We start from the raw sequence: 7,089 nt of genomic DNA, 5'->3' as shown, positions 1-7,089 counted from the left end.
ACATTCTCTAGGTCAGTACAATTACATTGCTACTTTTTAAGCCTGGTAGAGATTAAAAAATAGAATGAAGTCTTCAGGTCCAGAAAATGCCCTGGATACCTTGGGATGTGGTGGATTCGAAATTTCCACAATTCACATCCTGTCTTTCCACTAGGGTAGTTATTCTCATCAGTGATAGACACTCTTTATCTTCTGCCTTGTTGAAACACATGTACTGCACAAATGCTCTACATGCTGTTCCTTATAAAGGCTCCCAAAAGTGAGGGAATTCCATCCAAAGCTCTTCCTTTTAGGGTATGTCTACACTAGCCTCCTAGTTCGAACTAGGGAGGCTAATGAGGGCAACCGAAATTGCAAATGAAGCACAGGATTTAAATATCCCACGCTTCATTAGCATGTTCTCGTGCAGTCGCCATTTTGGAAATTGACTAGCCCAGAAGAACTGCCCACGTTTACACACGGCAGAGAAGGATGATTCCGAAATAAACCCCTTACTTTGAATTACCAGTTAAACCTCATTCCAAAGAAGGGGTTTATTTTGGAATTGCCCTTCTCTGCCACATGTAGATGCGAGCAGTTCTTCCGGGCTAGTCAATTTCCAAAATGGCGACCGCCTAGGAACATGCTAATGAAGCGTGGGATATTTAAATCCCACGCTTCATTTGCAATTTCGGTCGCCCTCATTAGCCTCCCTAGTTTGAACGAGGGGGCTAGTGTAGACATGCCCTTAGAGAGATCTACATAGAGCTCTTTGGTTTCCAAAGAAAAGACTGCCTATCCTGACCAGACTGTCTTAGTGTTTGTTCTGGTGAGCCGAAGAGCCACCCTGTGCTCCAGAGCTCGTTTTGGAGGCAAGAACACCTCACTCCTCTAACTCCTCAATGCCAGAGTCAATGGGAGCTTCCCTCCCTTTGTCCACCCTTTCCTATGAAGAGAAAAGAAGGAACATGATTCTCAGGAGAACAGATCTCCCACTGCAATACTGAGTAAATCCAGAGTAGGAGGCAGTGCCAGGTTCAAAGAGTCTCCAGATGACCATGGTGATAGGTGAAGAGGCTTTTTGGCTCACTACTCAGATCAACGCACCAGCACCAAAACACTTAACGCTGACTGTTTTGGTAACCTTTGGTAACCAAGAGATTCATAGTATCAGGTGACCTTGTAGTACACAAGCAGCCAGTGTCAACATTACTAGCCTTCACAAAAAGGCTGTTGGCTCCAGAGCTGTCCATATCTTAAACTTCAGTGATACTCTAAGATGCTTTGGGCCATACAAAATGTCTAAAAGAAGGTTCCACTTATCAAAGTGATATAATGTGGCCCTATATCTATTAGGATTGTAAAACACCCTGGTACATCAACTCAGCAGACAATACTCAGACAATTATGAGGGGACAGTAAAAGACTCAATTCTACATGACATCTCTCCCATATGGGAATACCCAGGGATAGACTTGTTTGCCATGGTCCAGAACAAAACAAAAAGTGCCACATGTTGAGCTCCAGAAAGGAATCCAGCAAAGGCTCTTATCAGACACATTCCTCATCTCTTGGACACCTGGGCCCTGTACACAGATCGGGGCAATTTTAATGAAATTTCAAGAAGCTTTAGAGTTTCACTAAAAGTTATTCCAATCCTAGAGATTTTTGGGTCAGTTCACATTTTTGCACATCTCTACTCCTGGCTAGAGAGAGCCAGAAATTATGCCTGCTTTGCAGGGCTGACTTGCAATTTTTGATTCATTGGACTCTGCCTACCCACCTTGAAAAATTGGCATTAGTGCACGTGAATCACAAGAAGTAGAATAGATTTTGATAATCACGCGACGGAATGGATATTTACCCTAACATAACTGTGGGTCTTCAAGATGTGATGTTAACATAGAGTCATAGAATCATAGAATACTAGGACTGGAAGGGAGCTCAAGAGGTCATTGAGTCCAGTCCCCTGCCCTCATGGAAGGACCAAATACTGTCTAGACCATCCCTGATAGACATTTATCTAACCTACTCTTAAATATCTCTAGCAATGGAAATTCCACAACCTCCCTGGGCAATTTATTCCAGTGTTTGACTACTCTGACAGTTAGGAACTTTTTCCTAATGGCCAACCTAAACCTCCCTTGCTGCAGTTTAAGCCCATTGCTTCTTGTTCTATCCTCAGAGGCCAAGAAGAACAAGTTTTCTCCCTCCTCCTTATGACATCCTTTTAGATACCTGAAAACTGTTATCATGTCCCCCCTTGATCTTCTCTTTTCTAAACCCAATTTTTTCAGCCTTCCTTCATAGGTCATATTCTCTAGACCTTTACTCATTCTTGTTGCTCTTCTCTGGACCCTCTCCAATTTCTCCATGTCTTTCTACACATGAATTTTATGACCCTCCATCCTTCCATACAATGATCTTTTTTAGCTGGAGTCTGTTTTAGCGAGATAACTGGTCTTTATACTCTTGGTTACCGGGTGCTGGAGAGCATGTAAATCCAGGTATGATCCTAACAGCCACTGCTATTTAAAACAATTCCAAATTAATGTGCAAGGGGAAGAGGCATACCAGAACTGGAATACACATGGACAGCAGATCTCAAAGATATAGTTACTGGGTGGTAAATAACTGTCCTTTTTCATATGGCAATAGCACCACCAACAAAATCCCTATAAACTAATCAAGCTGTTTCTTCTATGGCAGTAGTTCTCAATCTTTTGGACATGTGGTTCACTCTGCTTAATGCAGACCTTTCTGCAGATCATTAGCCAACAACCCATGGTGACAAAATGGGTGCAAGAGTGGGCTGGAGGTGGGGAACTAGCCAGGAGGTTGGGTGCAGGAATAAGGTGGGAATGCAGGGTCTGGCTGGAAGGCTGGGCTCAGAAGCAAGCTGCGGGTGGGGGATATGGGCAGGAGGAAGGGTGCAGGTGGGGGTACAAGGTCTGGGCAGGAGGGAGGATGCAGGAGTGGGATGAGGATGCGGGGTTTCAGCAGCAAGAAGTTAGAGGGCACTTACTGTGCCTCCTGTTGCTCTCAGGCACTGGTCCCCACCCAATGAGAGCAGCAGGGAAAAGCCTCCAGGCAAGCGGTTTCCTGCACTACCATTCCCCCCAGCTGGGGGAAGGGAGAGCAACAGTGTGCAAAGCCATTTCCTTCCACTGAAGGCTGGAACAAGGCTGCGAGGCTCTTCCTCCCCTTCCCACCTCCAAGCAGGAAGCTGGTGGTGGTGCTCCAACCTCATGAGGAGCTGGGATTGGAATGCCTGCATGTGCTCCCCGCTGTGGTGAGGGGATCCCCAAGCCCATGGCCAGCCTTTCATGAACCACTAGCGGGCTGCAGACCACAGAGCCTCTGTTCTATGGGATGTGAAGGAAGAGAGATTATTGTTTTTATTTTTAATATTTTATGGATGGTCATAAGTGTGGCTCCATAGTACAATGATGGGGTGATATAAGTAATGCTGGCAAAAAGTTGGAATTTCCAGTTTGTAGGAAATTATTATAATTGGGTTTCAGTTCAATTTGGAATAAAACAATATTTTTTCAAATTTCCCATGTACTGAAAATGTAAAAAAAAATATTTTGCAAACTCCCAGTCACGATGCTACTGAAAAGAAATATGCTTGTTGGGACCCCAGCAGCTTCTGACTAAAATTGACATGATTTTTGTCAGTTTCACTGCTGCTATTGGGGGACCCTGGAAACCTGGTGCTTTTAGCCCTGGGGCAGTTTATATGGTAGGGCTCTGTCAGACACATGGAATAAAATTAACATTCTCTTGGACAGATTCAGCTAGACACAGATTAATCTTCATAAATACATTCCTGAAGTAAGTGATTTACCCATTATTTGTCTTCTGGTAGCAATCTGAAATCCTAAAATGGATTTTGACTCCATTCTCCTGAGTATATAGAAACACTGAGTGAAGAACAGCTCCTGATATGAAAAGTCTGGAGTGAATATGGTACAAGTGGTTGTCAACTATGCATGTGAGAGAATATCTATTAATTTTATTTGGTGACCCCTAGTTCTTATATTATGGGAACAAGTAAATAACTTATTCACTTTTTCCACCTGTCATTATTTTATAGACCTCTATCATATTATGCCTTAAGTCTCCTCTTTTCAAAGTTGAAAAGTCCAAGTCTTTTAAATCTCTTTTCATATGGGACCTGTTCCAAACCCTTAATAATTTTTGTTGCCCTTCTCTGAACCTTTTCCAATGCCAATACATCTTTTTTGAGATCAGGCGACCACATCTGTATGTAGTATTCAAGATGTTGGCATACCATGGTTTTATATAGAGGCAATAAGATATTAAGATATTCTCTGCTTTATCTTCTAGCCCTTTTTAAATGATTCCTAACATTCTGTTTTGTTTTGTTTTTGACTGGCACTGCACACTGAGTGGATGTTTTCAGAAAACTATCCACAATGACTCCAAGATCTCTTTCTTGAGTAGTTGTAGCTAAATTAGTTCCCATCATATTTTATGGATAGTTGGGATTATTTTTTCCAATGTGCATTACTTTACATTTATCAACATTATATTTTATTTGCCATTTCGTCGCCTATCACTTAGTTTGGCGAGATCTTTTTGAAGCTCTTCACAGTCTGCTTTGGTCTTAACTGCCTTGAGCAGTTTGGTATCATCTGCAAATTTTGCCACCTCACTGTTTACCCCTTTCTCCAGATCATTTATAAATAAGTTGAATAGGATTGGTCCCAGGACAGACCCCCGGGGGACACCACTAGTTACCTCTCTCCATTCTGAAAACTTACCATTTATTCCTACCCTTTGTTTCCTGTCTTTTAACCAGTTATCAGTCCATGTAACGACCTTCCTTCTTATCCCATCGCAACTTACTTTACTTAAGAGCCTTTGGTGAGGGATCTTGCACAAGTTTAAATCACACGGGCACAGATGCAGAAAACAAAACTACACAATGTCAAGCCTGTATTATTTATTGATAGTGAAACTCAGTGACTGATGTATGTAGGAAGCAAGTAGTAACAAAAGTAAAACAAAATCTAGGGACTTTTCTATTGGCTTTGTGTAGTTAACTGTCAAATAGTGCTATGTCAGAGGGGATTTGCAGGTGAGCATTAGTTAGAATCTGTCACCAACTTAAAGGAAAGATTTGGATGATTTTCCTTTTCCCTACAAAATCACTCCCTCTTGTGATAGTACTAATTCATGTATTTGCTTCAGAAAAATACTCTTAAAAAGCAACTATTTTGATTTTTGGAATAACTTTGTTCTAGAAGGTTAATTTAAAAAACACAGGGGCAAAGGAGATTTATGGACCACCCCACAAGAACTGTCCACACACACACATGCTTTATCTCTTTCTTTCACACACTTACTTTAAATTAATCAAAGTGTGTTATACTATCACTATACTTAGTACATGTATTCCATATACATACTGTTCCTAATGCTGCAAAGCGTTCACACTTTGGCTAAAATAAAATGAAAACCCAGATATATTTAAAAATATAGATTGAACCTAAGCTATCATCACACTAGCTTTTTTTATATCCCATCAGTTGGGGTTGGGTCATTGTACGAGCATCTGCCACCTTTGTCTGTCTAAAAGAGCACTAAGGTCCTTCTGTGTTCCATCTTTTTGTGTACAATCCAACCAGCCATCCATTGCTTCCTGTCCTGCAAGTGAGAGGCAATATTATTGATTCTTGCCACTAGGCCACACTGCCCAGCAAGAGAAAGATGTTATTAACTCAGGTCCCTAGGCCACACCACCCTAGATGGAAGAAGGGAGTTATCATCTTTGGCCACTAGATACCCTGCCCTGCAAGACAAGGGACTCCGACTACCCAGACATGTTGTCTTGGTAGCTGGGACTGTGGCGTGACAATCCAGTCTGGGCCCAACCATAGAGCCTTAAAATATATGGCCCGCCTTTAGGGAAGGATGGGAGTACCAACTCCACAACATAGCCCACCACCGACTTTCCTCCCCTAACTTCTCATTTGCTTGGTCATTGTGTTGTCTGGACTCTATTTGACTACAAAAACCAACTAAGCAACATTCATTCTTTATGCCTTTTAAAACTGAGAGTAAGGACTCGTCTAGACTACGGAGATGATTCAAAAGAGGATATGCAAATTCCTCGGGAATTTTCTTATCTCTTCCGATCTCACTTTCAAAGTAATCTAGACAGTTTTTTTGGCAACCCCCCCTTTTCCGAAAATCTGCGTAAACCTCATTTTTTGAGGAAAAGCGGCTTTTCAAAAAAGGGGGAGTTGCTGAAAAAAACGTGTGTCAATTACTTTCACTTTCGAAAGCTCTGCTTTCGAAAGTTAGATCAGAAGAAGATATGCGGAATTTGTATCTCCTCTTTTGAATCTTCCCCATAGTCTAGACATAGCCTAAGATAGAGCTACTGCGTGATTCAGTTTCTATCTGGGTCTCAGATTCACATTTTCAGCATGCTCCATCAGATTTTAGTAGAGAATAGGAAGCAATTGAATATAAGTGCTGTTTAATCACACAGCCAGACCTATAGCATAAACCATTGTAACTCCACTATAACCAATGGAGCTATGACTTATACCAGCTGAAGATATGGCACATTGAATTTTATAAATATAGTCATAACTAAAATAAGAAGTAGAAAAAAAAAAAAAAGAAGAAGCATGCTCATGACAACTCATGTAAAATACCACTGACTCATTATATGACTTTGGGCAAGTCATTTCACTTCTTTGTGCTTCAGTTTTCCCATCTGTAAAACTGAGAATCATATTTATCTTTCTTTTTGGAAAACGTTGAGATCTCTAGGTGAAAAGTTATTTATTGGAGCTTATTATTATTATTTAGGTCATTCTTTCCATCCAAAGGACCCCAAAATACTCAAAATCACATTGTATGCATATACCAGCACCTCTACAATGGAGGGTAGCCACCAAATGGCCTATAGCCATGGTGTCTAACATGCTACCAACTAATCACATGTGGCTATTTGGCTGATTGAGTGTGTCTAGTTTGCTATAGCAGTAGCCATTATAGTGGCTACTGCTTCAGAACTGGTTGGACACCATGGGCCTATAGCATACTGTAAAACAACTGGGGCTGTGT

This window comes from Pelodiscus sinensis, chromosome 6 (assembly GCF_049634645.1).
Source record: "Pelodiscus sinensis isolate JC-2024 chromosome 6, ASM4963464v1, whole genome shotgun sequence".
Classification (NCBI taxonomy): domain Eukaryota; kingdom Metazoa; phylum Chordata; order Testudines; family Trionychidae; genus Pelodiscus; species Pelodiscus sinensis.
The sequence above is the reverse complement of the archived record's forward strand: the minus strand, read 5'-3'. Positions refer to the sequence as shown.